Raw genomic sequence first — 20,386 nt, 5'->3', positions numbered from 1 at the left:
GATTACAACTGGTAAGGAAATCTTGACATTTTAAATGCTTAATTTGTCAGCATCCTTTAAAGTAAAAAGTTACAATTTATGGATTAAAATTTACTTATTCAGGTCCCAATCTTACAAGCTTCTCTGTGTGGGTGCAAGGTTCCACCCCCACACAGCAGCTTGCAGAATGAGACCCTTAGCTGGAGAAGTATTTAACAGACTTTACTTACATATCTATCAACACCCACACACACCTTGTATAAACCCTCCATTTCTTTTTTAAAACTGTGGCAGTTGGTTGAAGGCGAGAAATAGGTTCTTGTGATGGGGCATACAAACCTCACACTGGGCAACAAGGAGTTAAGGAGCTGCTCTAGGCTCAGTCAGCCCTGTCCTGTCACACACCTGCAAGAGATGCACAGGTTGGAGAAGGAGTGCAAAGGGACAGAACAGCTTGCTTAGACGCAGGCTGGGGAAGAGAAAGGACCTTTACTTTGCAGCTCCTGAAGAAAGGATTGAGGGAAGGGTGGATCTCTTCTATCCACAGATACCTGAAGGTTCCTCTCAGAGGGATGGAAGGGCCAGCTTCTGATAGACCCTGAGAGGGAGGCATTTCCCCCCTCCCATATAGTAACCCAGTTTATTTGCATTGTTTGGTTTATGGACTAGCCTGAAGGGGACAGATTCAGAACTGACCTGGCTGGTGGGCTAAGGCACAAGAGGAGGCAGCTGCTGCTCCAAGAGGGAAAGAATGACCACGCCACACCTGGCCACGAAGAGGTGCCACGCACTGAGCTGACCCTCTTTATGCTTTCCTGCATGGACTGTGAACTGTGAACAATTGGGCAGGGGGGTAGGAAGTGGCCCAAGGAGGGCAGCCTTAAGGCAGTCCTGAGTGTCAGACCCTTTTGTCACCCTCACAGGAGCCTGGGCTGGAGCCTTATTTAGTGGTAGTGCCTGGGATCCCCTACCAAAACCCCCTCTGCAGGTACAAGTACCTAAGCTCTCACCACTAGGCAATACTCCCTATGAGCAAAGACCATCACAGTTCTCCTGAGTGATTTTTTTTTTTTGGTGGAAGGCATTAGGAATAATAAATTGTATTCATAAGCTTAGCCGTGCATTGCTAAACGTGACTGGATTCTCATATACTTGAGCTATGCATATATTATTGTGGTGTGTGATTAAAGTTCACAGTAGGCCTCAGTCAAGTGGATATTGACATTTAAAGGTCAGGAGTAACAATATTAATTGAGAGAAAATGATCAAAAATGAACTGATATAAAAAAATATGAGCTGGGGAAAGAGAAATTAACAGTGTAATATTGCCTCTGTTAACAAGAGCTAGCCATTCTGTTTGCTACATTGTTTTGAGAGACATTTCTTCTTGTGAACTTTGAATTGTATATGAAAAATATTTAAAATATTTTTAAATTTAAATATCTTGCTGAGAATTATCTCCAACATTGTCTGTCTGTCACATATGAAGTGGCCAACCATGTGCATATACTTTGATTTTTTTTTAAAATAAACTCATTGTTAAATTAGTATGTTTTTATGTAAAACAACATTCTTCTGTTGCTAGCTAGTTTATCACTGACTAATTTTTTATAAACAGGTGATCTGAAATCTAGGGGAGAGGATGCTAGATGCTTGCATGGGTTTGTTTTTTTTATTGTTTTGTTTTGCTTTGTCTTGTTTTGTTGATTATTTCTATAAAGAAGATCTGAAAGGTGGGTTATCTTTTCCCAAAAGGTTAATTTTGCTCTCGTCTACCCCTCTTTTTGTGGAAGACTCATGGACAACTGGAGGTCTGGTAACTTTAGGACAATGTAGATACCAAGCCAGTGAAACCTGATTAAGTGGAAAAGTGACATTTATTCATTCACTTTAAAAACTTGTTTATTTGTTTCCACTAACACTTCCTTCTCTCAAATGCCAGATACATACTTGTGAAAAGTTTATAAACCAAAGGTAGACTTAAAAACAACCACCAACAAAACATTCAGGCTGTGTTTGTGCATCATAAAGAAACAGGCAAAATAAACCTATATTATTTCCTTTTGTGAGTCATCTCTAACTTGGCTGTTTTAATTCTTGATTGTCAAAGTAGTTGTTTTTTAGCCTGAAACAAATCTTTTCCAGATTCACCGAAAAGAGAAATATTAACTTGCTGTTCATTGTTATAATTCCTGAGAATTTTAAAGGTGTGTGCACCTTTTGTTCACTTACCCACTAAGTGAAAAGTACAAGATCAATATTTAAATCAGATGTCTCCTTAGATTGTGTTTCAAGACATGGAGCTGATATTATTTTAATTGAACCATTCACAACAGGTAAACTGGATATTGTAGGCAAATGCTGGACATCCTCTTTCTGAGATAGTGGTGAATAAAAATTCAATTTATAGCATAATAGCAATATTTAGATATAGTATCAGCAAGATTTGACACTTTTGTATTGATTATAAAACTAGATGTCTATTGATCATCTAGGTAGCTTTGAGATTTCCACTAATTTCTAAGAATCTAAGATGTTCTGTTAAAACCTGTTAGAGAAATAACCCTCATTCCAACTTTTTCAGGGACATTGGCAAAAGATTGTTAAACTTTCTGATGGCTGTAATGTACAGTGCATGTAAGATATTTGCCTCTAGAAAGGATGAGAGAACTGGTACTGCTATCAGCTCAGTCCCTGATTCTGCACTAAGAACTGCCCAGGCAGATCCATTACTTTACTGTGTGAGTGCAGGGTCCACTTGCATGGGACTAAATCAGGAGTCTCCTCCTTCAGCTTGTATATTTGACTTTTTTTGGTTTTTTAAATTAAGAGTTACTGGAATGGGATTCTTATCCCAGGTGCATGTATGTTTTGGTTTCTACATATTGTCTGCAGCATGTGGATTCTTGTATCTAAACTATGGGTAATATATTGGCTTTTGAAGAGTTTTTTTGTTAGACTCTTGTTAATTTAAATTGAGACTTTTTTTTTTTTACCTCAGCTGCCAGTTTTGGGAACTTAAACTGCCAGAATCCCCATGCCAAATTTTGTTATATTGAAACCCTTTCCTATATTTTACATGTTTTCTTTTTCTTCTTTTTTTGCTTTGAGAAAGCCACACAAACGAAAAGGGAAACTGACTTGATAGGACACACACACACACAGTGCTGTCAGCTGCACAAAGTAAAACAAACTGATGGGAATAAACTTTTTTCCCCTTCTAATCTCTCCCATTTATAGTATTCTTTAAGTATTCTACTTCTAACAATAGTAGACACAAGAAAAACCCTTGAGGGAGCAATGTGTTTGTTTTTTTTTACTTTGTTCTTGTGCATGAGACTCAGAAAGTGAAATGAATCTATTTAGTTTCTTTGTCTAAACAGAGTGAAGTGCAAAAACCAACCAGCACAAACAGTGAAAAATAATCTAGACCTTTAAAAACGTGTAATAATTTAATACAGGTAAACCCTCAGTTTTCATCTTGAGTGTTTTTCTAATATAGTTATCAATTAGCACATACTTTTAGAACTAAGAGAAAATTAGTCTTACAAAAACCATGTTTTAAGTCTTTTTTTTATGAAGGCAGTTCAAACCGATTTTAGGAGCGTTAAACCGATTTAACGTCGCACCCGTCCACACTAAGAGGCCCTTTATATCGATATAAAGGGCTCTTTAAACGGGTTACTGTACTCCTCCCCAACGAGAGGAGTAGCGCTAATATCAGTATTACCATATCAGATTAGGGTTAGTGTAGCTGCAAATCGACGGTATTGGCCTCCGGGCGGTATCCCACAGTGCACCACTGTGACCGCTCTGGACAGTGATCTGAACTCGGATGCACTGGCCAGGTAGACAGGAAAAGCCCCGCGAACTTTTGAATATAATTTCCTGTTTGCCCAGCGTGGAGCTCCAATCAGCAAGGGTGGCGATGCAGTCCCAAATCGCTGTATGGGCAGACAAATCTGTTCTATCAGAGCTCTGTTACAGAAGACGAAATGCCAAAGCATTTTAAAAAAATCTCCAGACAGAGGCCACAGCAGGGACTCAGCACACTGCTGCGTGACAAGCGTAACGGAAAGCCAAAGAATCAAATGGACGGTCATGCAGGGAGGGAGGGGGGACTGAGGACTCAAGCTATCCCACAGTTCCTGCAGTCTCCGAAAAGCATTTGCATTCTTGGCTGAGCTCCCAATGCCTGTAGGGTCAAACACATTGTCCAGGGTGGTTCAGGGCATAGCTCGTCAATTTACCCCACCCTCACCCCCAGAAGGAAAAGGGAAGAAAATTATCTCTTGACTTTTTTAAATGTCACCGTATGTCTACCGAATGCTGCTGGTAGACGCGATGCTGCGGCAGTGAACTGCAGCATCCTCTCCCCCCCCGTCCCTGGTGTCAGATGGTACAATATGACTGCTATCCATCATCATCATCAGCCCGTGAGTGCTCCTGGCTGGCCTCAGGTGAGGTCAGCTGGGGGCGCTTGGTAGCAGACGGTACAGTGCAGTAGGACTGGTATCCGCCTCGTCATCAGCCCATGAGTGCTCCTGGCTGGCCTCAGGTGAGGTCGGCCAGGGGCGCCTGGGTAAAAATAGGAATGACTCCCGGTCATTCCCAGTAGATGGTACAGAATGGCTGGTAACCGTCTTCATCATAGCAACTGGGGACTGAGCTCCATCAGCCCCCGCCCTTCATGTGTAAAGAAAAGATTCTGTACTGCCTGGACTATCATAGCAGCGGGATCCTGGGCTCCTCTCCCGCACACTGCTTAATGTCTTTCCTGGACTATCATAGCAGCTGGAGGCTGCCTTCCCCTCATTTTATCTCACTAACAAGTCACTGTTTCTTATTCCTGCATTCTTTATTACTTCATCACACAAATGGGGGGACACTGCAACGGTAGCCCAGGAAGGCTGGGGGAAGAGGGAAGCAACAGGTGGGGTTGTTGAAGGGGCACCCCCCCGTGAATGGCATGCAGCTCGTCATTTCTGCGGGATCTGACACGGAGCGGCTGTGCTCTCTGGTTCTCTGATACACTGGTTCTCTAGTACACTTGCCCCATATTCTAGGCAGGACTGATTCTATTTTTAGATACCATAAAGGAGGGATTGACTCGGGGAGTCATTCCCATTTTTGTCTTTGCGCCCCCGGGCCGACCTCAGCCAGGGGCACCCATGACAGCAGCAGACAGTACAGAACGACTGATAACCGTCATCTCATTACCAATTTACAATGGCAGCAGGCGGTACAGAACAACTGATAACCATCTCTGCTATCATGCAAAAGCAAATGAATGCTGCTGTGTAGCGCTGCTGTTTCGCCTCTGTCAGCGGCATCCAGTACACATACGGTGACAGTGACAAAAGGCAAAACAGGCTCCATGGTTGCCATGCTATGGCGTCTGCCAGGGCAATCCAGGGAAAAAGGGCGCGAAATGATTGTCTGCCATTGCTTTCCCAGAGGAAGGAATGACCGACGACATTTACCCAGAACCACCCGTGAGAATGATTTTTGCCCCATCAGGCACTGGGATCTCAACCCAGAATTCCCAGGGGCGGGGGAGACTGCGGGAACTATGGGATAGCTACGGAATAGCTACCCACAGTGCAATGCTCCAGAAATCGATGCTAGCCTCGGACCATGGACGCACACCACCGACTTAATGTGCTTAGTGTGGCCGCGTCCACTCGACTTTATACAATCTGTTTCACTAAACCGGTTTATGTAAAATCGGAATAATCCCGTAGTGTAGACATACCCTCAGAGAGGAATTTATTATTTAGAGACATAATTTAGGCCTCTCTCTCAATGTGATGGAAGTTCTTTGGGAAACAAATCTCTGAAGGACTTTAGTCCTCAATAGAAATCAGGACCTTTTGATATTTTGAGGAAAAACTATAGTGACTTGACTTTTTTAAAAGATATTTTATATGCACAATGCAAATATCCTGTTCATCTGAATAAGAGTTAAGCATGGTACAACTTTGAAAAGTGACTTTTTATTTTTAAGGAAAAGGCATAGACTGTATCTGTGTGTTTCGATAACTTCTGTATCATATGCACTCATTTCTCAAATAGAAGCTTTTAATTTCCCCTCCTAATTTCCAGTTTTCCACACTCAGCTTGCTATCAGTCATCTTGCATATTCCCACAGGCCAAATTTTGTCCTCATTGACGCTAATGACAACACATTTTACAACAGGTATAATTGAGTCACATGAAGGAACAGAATAAGCTCACTTTCTCTTAGCTGTGTTGATTGTTTTCTACTGGACTGTAACTGGGTGGTACTCACCCCTGCGGCGCCTCCTGCTGGTGACTCATGGAATTTGCTCCGTCCAGCGCCAGGGCGCCCCCTGCAGGCCAGTGATCCACCTGTTCATCTGGCCCCCGTGTCCCTCCCTGGACCCGGTGCCCCTTTCTCTGGGGTGCTGCCCCCTGACAATCACCCCTGTCTCTCTGGGTCTCCCCTCCTTAGGTAACCCTCACCCTCTATCCCTACCTTGCCTCAGTGTATGGCTACTGCCAGTCATTGTCTAGCCCCCCACTCTGGGCAGACTGCAGTCTCAGCCAACTCATCCCTGGCAAGGAGGGTTTGGACCTGCTGCTTTGTCCTACCCCTGGGCCGCCCTCTGCGACCCACAGTACCTATCGGCCCACTCCTAGGCCGCAGCCTGGGGCTTTCTAGGCTGGAGCTCCCCGGCTCCTCAGCCTTCCCCAGCCCAGCTGCACTCAGATACCTGGTCTCTCTTTTCCCAGCAGCTAGGCCCGTCTCTCTCTGAAGGCAGAAGAGAGACTGTCTGGGCTCCTCGCTGATCTGGCCTTTTATAAGGCCCTGCTCCTCAGTTTGGGGCGTGACCCCCAGCTGCAGCCACTTCCCCAATCAGCTCAGCTCTGTCAGGCCACTTTTAACCCCGGAGCAGGGTCCACCCTGCTACAGCTTACTTTCTCTTAGCTGTGTTGATTGTTTTCTACTGGACTCAGAATAAAAAACAGTTTAAAAATCTTTTCTTTTTCTGTTAACGTGAACAGATATGGATCTGAATAGACAAAGAGCATGTCAGAGTAAGAAGGTGCCAATTTTGCATAGTTACTTAGAGTAGAACCATACTTCAATATCTTTAAAGCTGTCAATACAAAACTGTGAAAGCAGTTATGATTTCAAAAGGAGATTAAATAAATAAATACCTATGAAATATATTTTCTATTTTGTTCTCCTTTCTCTATTCTTCACCTCCACACACACCCCAAGGCCACAGGATCATGGAGTTGGATTTTTCTTGGTGCACATATGCAAGAGGTTTATGTACCGTAACTGCACCATCCAGAGGTTACCTGGTAAGAAGCAAATGCTTCATGCCTTTGTACTCCCGGATTTGAATTCCTCTGCCAGATAGAGATGATTGCATCCTCTGTCCTCCTTCATTTATTTTGCTAATTAGGTAAAAAACGCAACCTTTTTTTATTCTAATATGTTGAGTAAACGGCCCCAATTCACTTCCCAAATATTTTGTTAATGTTGATTCTTCCAAAATTCCTTTTTTTTAATCTGCTTACAACTTTTTCCTTCTTCTGCTTTTCAGATGAGAATGGAAACTTAAGATATCGTAACCTGCCACTGGGGCAGTCTTGTAATTCAAGCATGAAGTATGACTGTATTGAAAAGATCCGTTGGTTAGTTATTTGTCTTTACTCCCGCCCACCCCGTATTTTAAAATGGAAAGTAGATATCTGGTGCCCATACATGTTCAGAGACTGCTCTAGTTTAATTAGTGCTGTACAGTTCTGAATAATGCTCTGCCACTCACCTAAGTACTGGTTTGGAAAAAAGCCAACGTTGTGTGTGTGTGTGTCTGTGTGAAAGAATGCGGTTTTTGTAGTAGTTCAACAAGAAACTTCTTTTGGCTAGAATTAGACGTGTGTGTGTGTGTGTGTGTGTGTGCGCGAGACACACGTATGAATATGTAGGAACAAACTGAATAAGTATTGTGAAAAACCAGACTCATCCTTTCCCTCCCAAATGAGCAGGTGTGAACTGGGGGTGGCAATCTGACCACTCAAATACCTGCTGCGTTTCCCCACATATTTATTATTAAAACAGGATCTTCATTTTGGTCCTTGATTCAGTAAAGCACTTACAGACATACTTAACTTCTAGCATATTAGGAGGCCCATTGACTTCAATGGGACCTTTGGGAACAAGGTATTGCTGATAGCCTCCACGTAATGGTATGAAGATCCTATATATATTCAGTACAAGAGTGTCTGCAGCACTAAGTGCTAAGCCTTCTTAATTTCACAAGGATGCCCTCCCCCGCACCTTTCCTCAGAAAATGGGTGATTAAATAGGGCAGCCTTCAACCCAGAAAGGGAAAAAAATACATCAACAGCATTTACTCTTTGCTACTGATATCACAGGAGTAGCCATTATAAGTTTCATGTTTTAAATTAATGCAAGAAATAGAAGTTGATCCAGTATCTTACATTTCTCCAGAGAAGCAGAAATAAGGGCTACAGGATACAGAATTAACTCCTTGTATCAGACTTAAAACAAACGAGCTCCCTGACTTCCTGTTTATAGCACATTTATTGTTCTGCCTCATTTCTGACTGTTATACACTGGAGCAGCTGATGGAGTTACAGCTGCAGGTTAGAGTGGCTTTTCATGTTTAGTGCTTAGAGGTAAGTTGTAAAGGAAGAAGTTTTTTGGTTTTTTTTTATTAATTAATTTTGTTTTTTAAATAAGTGTGCTCTGCCCCCCCACCCAATATATTTATTCTTCTTTTTAAAAGAAACTCTGATCTGAACCACCTTGTTTATCCTGGAAGATTTTGGGAGTGATTGAAAAAACTAACAGGATTATTAGCATTAACATCACACAGAACAACAAAATTTGAATAACTGAGGCAGAGGAATTTTTAAGTCTGTTTTTAACGTCTCACAAGGATTGTTTCTCTTAACTCTTTGTCCCTCCAGTAATTAAGGGCAAGAAAGCTCCTGTCTAGAATCCTTCAGCAAAATCTGGGAAGACAGGACATTTCTGTGCTTAAAATAAGCAAGAAAAAATATTTCAGACTACCATTCTATTTTATAAAGAAACTACCCTCTTCTATTTAAGCAAAATTTCCTGCAAAGGGGAACGCAGAAGCATCAGAATTGCCATACCAGATCAGACCAGTGGCCTGCTTAGTCCTGTATCTGATTTCTGACAGCAGTCATTTCTGGGTTGTCAGAAGAAAGTTTAAGAACCCCTATACTTCTTTCTAATTCCAGGAAGAGTTGGTGTATGTCCTGAAGCCTGAGGGTTTATATCCCCTCCAAAAATGGTGCACTTTTAAAGATGTTTACAGTTGTATAACTCTGGTTGTTCTCATCCACTCAAATGTCCAATCCTTTTAAAAAATCTGCTATGGTCTTTGTCCCAACAATGTTTATGGCAAGAAGTTTCACAGGTCAATTGTGTGTTATGGGAAAGTATTTCCCTTTATTTATTTTAAATGTACAGTGTCTCAATTTAATTGAATGTCTCCTTTTTGTGTAAGAAGAAGGAGTGCATAGAAACCCTGTTCAGTTTTAGGCTCTTTCATGGTGTCTTCAAATACTTTTGTAGCACGGTCACATAAATCAGCACTCATATTTGAACTTGGTACAAAACTTTGGTTTTAAGAGACAGTGTACCTCAAATATATAAGCATTTAAGACTCCAGAAGGAAGTGATGAAAAATACTCATATTATGGTAATTGGTCGCTTGTAGAGAATAATTGACACTACACAATAGACTAGAGCATTTAAGGTGAAGGATTAAGGATTACAAACTCGTAATTAGTTTAGCTGTTAGTGCTCTTTGCTAAATCTCTAAATACCAGTTATAAAAGTTTATATTTAATCCAGAATATTGAAAGAAATAAGTAGTGATCACTCCAGATTTTTAAATCCCTAACTTATAAGAAAAAAACATATAAGAGGACACAAAGTATGTTTTAGCATACTGCTTAATTTTAAATGGCATTGAGATTTTCAGTTGAGGTGGCATGAGGAAAGTGGGCTAAGACCTATACTAGTGAAATGATGTGAGAGCAATATTCGGAGTCATTATGGACAGCATATACAAAGGGTTTCAATTAGAATATATACTATTTTTTTATCGTCTGACACATGTAATTTTCAAGGATCAATAGGTTTGTTCCTGCATATTTAATTCAGGTAAATCTGATGACCTGCATTAGACAGGACATCAGATTAGGTGTTCACAGTGGCTCTCTTCTGGCTTTATCTAAAGGAAAATTTTGTTGTTAGATAATTATTCATCTGTTTTATCGAAACATTTCTTAGTGCAGAATATACTGTATGATGACTGTATTTTTATTGAGACTAACATTCCCGTTTGCTCATATAGTTCTGTATTGTTAAAAATACCATTGCGTGTGAAGTAAAGACCACACGCTGTAACTCTGGGAAAAGCAAAAGGACTTCACTCTTTCGTTCTACCAAAGAGAAGCTAAGAAGGTAAGTTTTTAAAGGCTGTAACTGTAGCACTGTTTGCTTTCATGGTGAGAATGAGTGTTTTTTAATTATTTTAACTAGAGAATGGATTAAGGATTGCTGTCAACAGCTGCATGCTCTCCTGCCATATACAAAGGGGAGGAAGCATGATGTTGCATTAGTTCTTAAGGCAACAGGTGAATACATGAGGTGTATTGAGGATATGATTCTCAGGCTGTTACTCTGCCCTGAACCCTTTGATATATGTAATAATAGTGTGCATAAAGTGCACTTTTTTGTTACAATTAAGAAAATCCTTCGTTTATTTAGATTGTACAGGTGCTTCAGAACAACAAAGTTTTGTAAGAGGGAGCTGATGCCGAGACATCCATCACCACCAAACTATCACCTGGCACCAAGGTATGCTTGACTGATGCAGGTTCTTCAGAAACTGAATCTCACTCATTTATCTTCACGTGAGAACTGCTGTATGCTGTCTATATGTGGCATGCACCAGAAGAGTAGTTACGCAGTGGTGAGATTCTTTTCCTAGAGTGATCTTTCCCAGCTTTGTATTAGCTACACATGTTGCTCTTCCGAGAGCTGCTTGTGTGACCCAACATGCAGTTATAAAGGCACCAAGAATATGCAGATACGTAAGATGCTCCTGTTGATGGAGTCCCCTGGCACCACCTTAACTATTCCTGAGCTACTTTTAAAATGGAACCTTGCAGGCAGTTTTGATAGCTGCATATTTGTGTGTGCACGCTTGTTTTAGGAACAAAACCCAGAGTTTTGTTTTCACTAAGAGTAAATGACAGATAACACTCAGACAAGTTGGGTCACACACTGGAGTGCAACTTGGTGAAACTTGAGAGATTACCATGCAGTAGCCCTTGAGGGATGCCATCACTTGCCAAGGCTGCTTACCAAATGAACAATGAATTCTTTAGTTTGTCAGACTACATCAAGAAAATGGAAATAATGAGGTGGAAAGCAAGGAGTAAAAGTCACTGAAAATATCCTACTCACCAGTGAAATATGGACCTCGTGGAGTATTGCTACAGTTTGTCAGTTAGATTCTGTGCAGATTAATTTTTGTTCTTGCCCCTTTAAGAACCACAAACAACAAAAATGGTGCTCTACAATTCTGCAAATCTAGGTTGTCAGTTGTCTTGGGGCACCTGAAAGCCTGTCTAGAAAGGGCCTGCCTTGCACAGAGTGGATCATGCTAGGCCTTCTCTTTTACAGAGTTTTCCTGATATTTTTCCTTCAGTTTAGTTAGCCCACCACATGCACCTCAGCAAGTATTTAAAATAGCTGATAAACCATTAAAGGTTACGATGAAAACACCGCAAAAGTAATATTTCTTTGAGGGAGTGCTACCTGGTCTCACCAGGGCGCACTCTCCATATCAGACTTTTGTTTTCATCACTGATGGTCTCTAACATAAGCTGAAATTCTAACCTCTTCACTGTGTGAAAGGTGTCCAGTATATGTCCTATCACTTTCCTTGCACAACACCTGTTAATTACCAATGCTGTAAGTTGCTCTACAGGATCAAGAGGACAAATGGATACACACATTTCTGGGCCATGTCCAATGTTATAACATCAGAGAATATTACCCACACCTAGGACCATGTTAAATGGGGCTGAGGCCATATTTGGAACCTGTGGGAATTCAAGAAGAGAGATCACAAGGTAACCTTAGCTCCTACTGCAGTGCCATAGCTTACTGTGAGTTATCCAAATATTACTGTTTCGATAGGAACAAAAATGAAATAACAAGAGTTAGTTATTTTATTCTTAGTTGTATTTGAAGAGCTTGTATTTGCAAACACTTGTATCTATATACTGGAACATTAACTTGAGGTTTTAATATAGTTTGCAAACAAAATGTTTAAATTGTTTCCCTGGTTTTGCAGTTTTTGGATGTTACGCTACACACTGCTCAACCATCCAGTTATCCCAGACTTATTACTTAAAATTTCTTATACATTTAAATTTAACTAGATTTAGGCTTGATTGTTAATGCTGCTGTTACATGGTGATTTATGGGTAAACAAAAAGATTCTGTCCCTTATCTGAGGAACATATACTGTAGGTTAAAGCATAGCATAAAAAGATGACAAACCATAGCAGGAAAAGCTGAGGAAGAGGAGCAAAACAATGGGGCTCTTTGCACTGCACTGCTGATAGATAAAAGATCACATCAGTGAACAGGGGATCCTCTAGTGGCACAGAATAAACACAAATGCCTATACCACCTCTCTCTTTTCTGTTGGCATAGCAAGAGGATCATAGAATCATAGAACTTAAGATCAGAAGGGACCATTATGATCATCTAGTCTGACCTCCCGCAAGATGCAGGCCACAAAAGCTGACCCACCCACTCCTGAAATAATTCTCTCCCTTGACTCAGATGTTGAAGTCCCCAAATCCTGATTTAAAGACTTCAAGTAGCAGATAATCCTCCAGCAAGCGACCCCTGCCCCATGCTGAGGAGGAAGGCGAAAAACCTCCAGGGCCACTGCCAATCTACCCTGGAGGAAAATTCCTTCCCGACCCCAAATATGGCGATCAGCTGAACCCCGAGCATGAGGGCAAGACTCTCGAGCCAGACACTCAGGAAAAAGACTTTCAATATCCCAACATTGACCCTCGGTACTAATTACCAGTGGCGGCACGTTATTGACCTATTGACTAAATAGTGTTATCCTATCAAACCATTCCCTCCATAAACTTATCAAGCTTAATCTTAAAGCCAGAGAGGTCCTTCGCCCCCACTGTTTCCCTCGGTAGGCTGTTCCAGAATTTCACTCCCCTGATGGTTAGAAACCTTCATCTAATTTCAAGCCTAAACTTCCCGACTGCCAATTTATATCCATTTGTTCTCGTGTCCACATTAGTACTGAGCTGAAATAATTCCTCTCCCTCCCTGGTATTTATCCCTCTGATATATTTAAAGAGAGCAATCATATCTCCTCTCAACCTTCTTTTGGTTAAGGATGGGGTATGGTAGAGAAAAGAGGGTGATGCCAGGATTTCCTGTTGATCCTCTGCTGCACTTTTGGCCCCTTCTGACTGTTGCAGTTGGCACAGGAATCAGAGTGTAGGATCAGGGAAGCTCACAGATGAGCTTTAAGTCACTCTTGCCCCTTTGGATTTCATATTAATTTGGTGGTTGTGTCTTAAAATGAAAATATTTTTGAAAAAAAAACCATGCAAACCTATATGATGATTTACCAGTGAACAAGCTGGTCCTAATGTTGGGACATTCATAGAAAAATCAATTCTATGAAAGTTAATATCCCACTTAATTGCAGTTGGATTATCTGTATTAAATGATTGAAAGATCTCTCAGGTTACAAAATTTGCAAATTACTGTAAAGACAAAGTTTGGAAATCTATCAATTTTTACCCTTTTGTTCAACTTAACGGGGGGTTGGGGGAGAAGTTTTCCAGCTGCAAAATCCATACATTGATACTATTTTTATAGATACTGTTAGATATATTGATGTGAAAAGCAGTACTTTTTTTTTGCTTTTTTTTTTTAAAAAGCAGAATCTTGTGCTGTATTCTCACTGCCAACACTTATGCTACAGTATTCTACTCCAATGGCCCAAACACTACAGCTCATAATAGAGTTTGCTGTAGTGGTTGGGTCATACGTGTGGAATTCTGTAGTACATCTCTCATAAGAAAAGGCTTCCAGGGCTGGTTTTGTTTTTCTGAATGCTTAAAGGAAGTGTGCCAGGATAAAATTAACATTTGAAATAAAGAAGCCTTGCCCTTGTTCCTAATATCAGACTATTAACCTGTCCCCATTTATATCTACTTGTTTACTTCTGCATTTCAAGTAGCTTAAACAATTAAACTAGATGCAACACTGCTTGGTTTTCCAACATTGAACAATGTGACTTATCACACTCATCCTGAACTACTACAAATTTTTAAATGTTAATAAAAATGCCTTCCTGAATCAGGGCCTGAAATTGCTAAGCCATCGGCTGACCCTCTTTAGAGCTATGTCTATAGCCACGAGTTACGGCTCGGTGCAACACTTACTTGAGTCTGATTTTTAGCTTTTGCCATTATAAACAGGTGTGTGAAGGTTTTCTCTGTGTTGCTTTTTTAAAATGGTAAAGCTCAGAATAAAACTTGCTATACCTACTTGTCTCCATATAGTCTCACCAGCTCTGGTGTAGATTCCTCTGCAGGTCTTGCTCTTCCTTTGTCCCTTGAGCTCATCTATCCTCAAATCTCCCCTGAAACCTTTTCATCTCTCTTGTCCCTTCAGGTTCTAATTTCTCTCCTCACTACATTTTCTGACAAATTTTGAAAGAGAAACTTTGCACTGTAAAAGTCGTATTTATGGTCTAAAACAAACTGCCAATAAATTAAAATAATTGAATAATTAAGTCAAACAATGTGCCACTTCTAGCACGTCTTGAGTACATATATGCTAGATAAAATATTACCACTTTAATTGTATCCATCTTGCATATGACACTACTAATATTAAATATAAACTTAACTACTTCCTTGAGACTAAATCCTTATTCAGACAATTGTCGTCAATGGGAGTTAGCCTGAGTTAAGGATCTCTGGATTTGTGCCTAGTCTCCTTTTGATGCTAGAGTTAAATGAGAATTAATGTGGATTCTCATCATCTTGATTACTCTTACCCCAGCAAGATAAACTGTGCTGCTCTAACAATAGAAAACCTACTCTGCCTCTACAGGCACAGCACTAGCAATACTAATGCAACTTGTCTGTAAGGGAGTCAAATTCATGCTAATGAAGAGTACAGAATGTTTAGACGGCCATCATCTGTGGTCCATGAAGAAGTTGCAATACCAGGAGATCTGGAATAAAAGAATCTTGTAATGTTTGGTTTTTCTGAACTGATCCTGGCTGTCCATGAGAATGGGCAATAAGTAAAGCTGTCTCCATGCGTCATACAATATGCCAGACTTCATCCTCATGGATACAAATAACTGTTTTCAATGCTGAAAGCCTGATTTAAGGAACTTAAACTTCCACTATAGCTCTAAAAGGAGATTTTTTTCCCCCGTCAGACATTTCCTTCTAAAATAGCTTTCTGGGATTGACACTTCAAAATACAAATAATAAAACAACAAAATAATTCACATATCATTAATGCCTTAGATTATTAATTGAAAACAGCTGTTTTTTTAGAGGTGAGTTATTTGTCCAATACAGTCAAGCTGGGAGACTGAAACTAGGCTCATCAATTTCACTTCTGCTTATAGCTTCCCATGCTCAGATGTATATGCACTGGTTAGGCTCACAACATTTTAGAGAAATAGCTGAAAAACAATCTGCTTTTTTTTGCTCTTATTTAAAAAACAACAACCTTGTATTCATATTGGGTTTTGCAAACCAACCTTATTTTCACAAAATGTATTATTGTGTTTACAGTAACAAATGTCTTTTTAAAATAGAATCGTTTGTGTTCAATGCATATTGTGGATTGCAGTTATAAATGTACGATAAGAAAATGTGAGTTTCCAAGCAATTTTTTAAGTGTATAAAGATTGTTACAGGTAATTAAAACTAATTTTAATGTTAATTTTATATACTTTTAAACTAAAACAAGACTTGACAAACTTATCATAGATACTAGATGTTTGCAGAGAAAATGTATATTGACCATAACATTTCATTTGTAAAGTTTATATTCACAGAAATTATGATGATTCTACACTTGGAACACTGGTTTCCAGAAATATTTAGCTGCTTGCCAAAAGGATTAAAAGAAGACTCATGTTCACTTTGATATTAGTAAATACATAGAAAATTTCATTGTTTCATCATTCTTTATTTTTATCATTGTTTCTTTCTGATGGGTTTTATACATTTTTTAAATATTCTCAGATAGGTTATTTGCCTGACTCATTCTGTAAATGCTTTATCATTATGGTCAATTTAGTACTGAGAGATATTTGTGGGATTGAAATGCATTGAAGGTACCATAGCGTACCAGTCTTATTCAAATTGCAAGCCAAATTAAAAATACTTAATTCAGTTAAAAACTTTAGTTTTTCTCCTGTACCAGTTAATAAATGTGAAGTTAAACCATTGAATCTAAATGACTGTTACTGCAGATCTATCTGGACTTTTCTTACAGAGAAATTTGTTTGGTTCACAGAACAGTTTCACTACTGGAGCTTCATTGTGACTAGAATTGCAGTTAGCACACTGCAATAATATTGAAATAATTTGGGACTTTGTTTCCATTGAAAAATAAATGTGTATCCTGTGTCCTTATTCAGCATGGCCCCATTTCATTAAGGTATGAAAGTGTCTGCCACATGTTCAAGCATATAGGTAGTCCAATGATTTCAGTAAAATCAACTAGGTGATTAAAGTCAGGCATGTGCTTAAGTACCTTCCTGAACTGGGGCCTAAGGGCTTAGATTCAAAGCCCATTGAAGTCAATGGAAAAAACTCTCATTGACTTAAATGGGCTTTAAATCAATCCCCATATGTTGGTTCTATTGTTTATGTATTTTTCCTCTGATTCTTTCTGCAGTAAGTTTCTGAACAAAAATGAAGAATACAGAATGTCTGAACTCCTGTCATGTGTGGTCCCTGGAGAATGTGTAAGTGTGCATTCTGCTAGCCACACCAGGAGATTTTGTTACAAAAGGGTTTCTAGCTAAATGAATCAACCTTAAGGAAAGAGGGGAAACAGAAAAAACCCAAAGCCAAATTCTGTTCTTAGCTACATTGCTACAATTGAGAGTAGAGGTTTGGCTCCTACTGTGCTCATGTTGGGGAGAAATAAATATATTCTTCCTAATTAGATTTAATTATGATTAGTTAGTGATTTTAATTTTCCATATTCTTGCATGTTCTTGCCGTGTAGGAGTGCTTCCTTTCTCTGTTCATTTCCTTCATAACTTTCTAAGGTCTAAACAGGTCCCTTTTTTGGGTGGTGATGGGCAATGATGACTACCTACTTCTACACAGTAAACCATCAATGTGGGGGTTGGTTTTTTTAGAAACTTTAATTCTAACAGTTCTAATGTAGAGCATCTTCTTTTTCCAGTTAACTTCTAATTAAAAACAAGTAACTTGTTCAAATTAAGCAAGTTAACAGATTACCTGAACTGCAAAATTTTGTAGATGAACTGTTTGGTGTGTGGTGGGTGTCTCTCTCCTCCTCCTCCCCCGCATTAACGGTTAAAGCTTTGTCTGCACAGCAGGGGCAGCTCTAGGTATTTTGCCGCCCCAAGCATGGCAGGCAGGCTGCCTTCGGTGGCTTGCATGCGGGAGGTCCCTGGTCCCACAGATTCAACGGCACACCTGTGGGAGGTCTGCCAAAGCCGCAGGGCCAGCGGACACTCCACAGGCATGCCGCCGAAGGCAACCTGCCTGCCGTCCTCACGGCGACCGGCAGAGCACCCCCCGTGGCTTGCCGCCCCAGGCACGCACTTGGCATGCTGGTCCCTGGAGCTGCCCCTGCTGCACAGGATGTTTGCTGGCATTTAATATGATTTCTGACTGAGGTACTAATATAACATGCATAATGGGGAATGACATGTTTAACTTGTTTAACCTTAAGTAAGGTGTGGTGTGTTTGCAAAATGTAAAATGTGTTTTTTTTTTCTCAGTCTTTAAAACATTACATTAGAAAATTCTGAAATGTGAAAGCATTACCCAAGATTACTTTCTAGTTAGCAAATCAACAGAGATTCTTGCCATTGTAATGCAAATGATCAAACAGCAAAGAACTTTCAGTAAATCTAACGGTTGTTGGCTGAAAGTGCTGTTTATATAGTTCTTGCTTTATTCAGTGGGAGCTTAGTCTGCCATCACTGAAGCCAGCAGCAAAGCTCTCACTGACGTTAGTGGGAGCTGGCTCAGGCTCTGACTGAACAGCTTCTATAAGAATGGTCTGATAAAGTGTTAACCAATTGTGATGCCCTACTGAAGACACCCAGAACTGTACACTACTGTGTTACCCCCTCTGCCTTAGCAAGTGAGCTTTACTGGAGCTTAGACTATGTGTCAGTTCCCTGGTGCACCAGACTGTCTGCCTCACCAGAAAGCTCCTTGAGACTGCCAGGGTTCACTTTGCCTTACAGGTAACAATCAGTGAACCCATGTTCCCCACAGATGTCCCTCTCACTGGACACTCATAGAAATTAAATTTGCTGCCTCCAGAGAGAGAATGTACACACCAACCTGTTACTTAGCTGAGGACTCACTCTATATATCAACATAACGGCACTGAGATGGTTTATAGTAAAACTAAGCATAAGTTTATCAACAATGAACAGAAATTTCAGTGATACTAAGTAAGAGAAAAACAGACAGGTATGATTACAAACTATACTAAACAAAATACACTTTCCAGTGACTAAAACTTATTTTTAGCAAGTTACAATCTCCCTAAGCAAGTTTCTTGCATCAAATTACCAGCCACTCTCACCCTCCAAGCCAGGGGATCCAACTTTCACAGAATGCTGTTATCTAAGTGACAGACAACTAGAATGTCTTCTTTCCCCTCCTTATCTTTTCCAAAATCCATTGTTTTTGTCTCAAGAGCCAGGAAGACTTATGCGGGGGGCAGAGCTGAACTGCTGCTGTGTTCACAAAAATAGTTTCCGCCACCACTCGTTAGCTTGATGGCTTTGTTTACCTTACATGTAGATGTCCTTTCATTGTCCTCTGCATGTAAGGAAGCCGGTCATACAGGTAAACCCACATTCCTTTGTATAAAGCAGGCTTGATTTATGCATTGCCTTCAAAACATAGTAAGAACATATTTCCAGTGCACATATATAATTCTTTATACACAACCCATACACATCATAAAATGATTTGCAGGACCAGTGTGACACCAGTTTACATATGATGCCTTACACTACCCCTCTTATGTACATATTAGGACAACAGTATGTTATGGATAGTGTGTGTCAGGTCTGATATGAGTTACAGCATAGTGGAGCCTCTGCCACTTGGTTTTGAGGGGCTCTTAGGGTCACACTAATGTCAAGTCATATCAAGTGTCTTCATTGATTATGGAGAACAGATGACATCTGAGTTTATACATAGGTCTGATCTTGGTTCCTTTCAAGTCAATGTACATCTGTAATTTTAAGAAGCTTTCCGAAAACTTCTTGTCCAATCCATGACTATGTAACCTTCCATTAAAAAGCAACAAATAGTCCTGTGGCACCTTATAGACTAATAGACTTATTGGAGCATAAGCTTTTGTGGGTGAATACCCACTTCATCAGACGCATCTGACGAATTCACCCACGAAAGCTTATGCTTCAATACATTGGTTAGTCTGTAAGGTGCCACAGGACTCTTTGTTGCTTTTTACAGATCCAGACTAACACGGCTATCCCTCTGATACTTAACCTTCCATTGTAATTACATTATCCCATCTCTCAATAACAGTATAAAATAATCTCTCCCAGCATGTGACAGCTTCTCCTAGCCCTACTCAATCATCCTTTTTATGTAACTGAAAATTCACTAGAAGCAAGAACTCTTCCCTCCCATCTAGGCAAAAGACCTTAGTCAAGGTGAATTTGTGACAAAGATTGGTTTGTGGGCTCACTCTTGGCTGGCTTTCCTGTTGCCTGGTCAGAAGGGGATGGAGTTGTGAAGGAGCAGTGGCTTCCTGGCCCAGAAAAATCTATGAGGCTCAACTGTTAAACAATTATTTCTACCTACTGTAGACTAAAACCAGTGAAAGGGAATAATAATCAGACTAACCCCTACAAGCCTAGAATAGACAACATAAAACTGACAGTGTGCACTACAGAATTGGAAAGTGTATGGACAAAAGTTAGCTAAAGCAATTAACTTCCAAAAACATACTTAATTCAGCAAATAATGCATGAAACAATTTTCAATTATTTGTAAATGTTGGTCACTC

The 20,386-nt window shown here is 40.2% G+C and overlaps 1 long non-coding RNA gene across 1 annotated transcript; it reads left to right on the top strand.

Moving 5' to 3' along the window:
* The first annotated feature begins 8,555 nt into the window (after positions 1–8,555).
* On the top strand, positions 8,556–16,249 carry LOC120398243. The gene is made up of 5 exons (XR_005594269.1): positions 8,556–8,658; positions 10,374–10,483; positions 10,790–10,879; positions 12,018–12,162; positions 16,160–16,249. It is a non-coding gene; the product is annotated as an uncharacterized LOC120398243 (long non-coding RNA).
* Positions 16,250–20,386: the final 4,137 nt, after the last annotated feature.

Source organism: Mauremys reevesii, linkage group 1, assembly GCF_016161935.1.
Source record: "Mauremys reevesii isolate NIE-2019 linkage group 1, ASM1616193v1, whole genome shotgun sequence".
In the NCBI taxonomy this organism is placed as follows: Eukaryota; Metazoa; Chordata; order Testudines; family Geoemydidae; genus Mauremys; species Mauremys reevesii.
The sequence above is the reverse complement of the archived record's forward strand: the minus strand, read 5'-3'. Positions and strand labels throughout refer to the sequence as shown.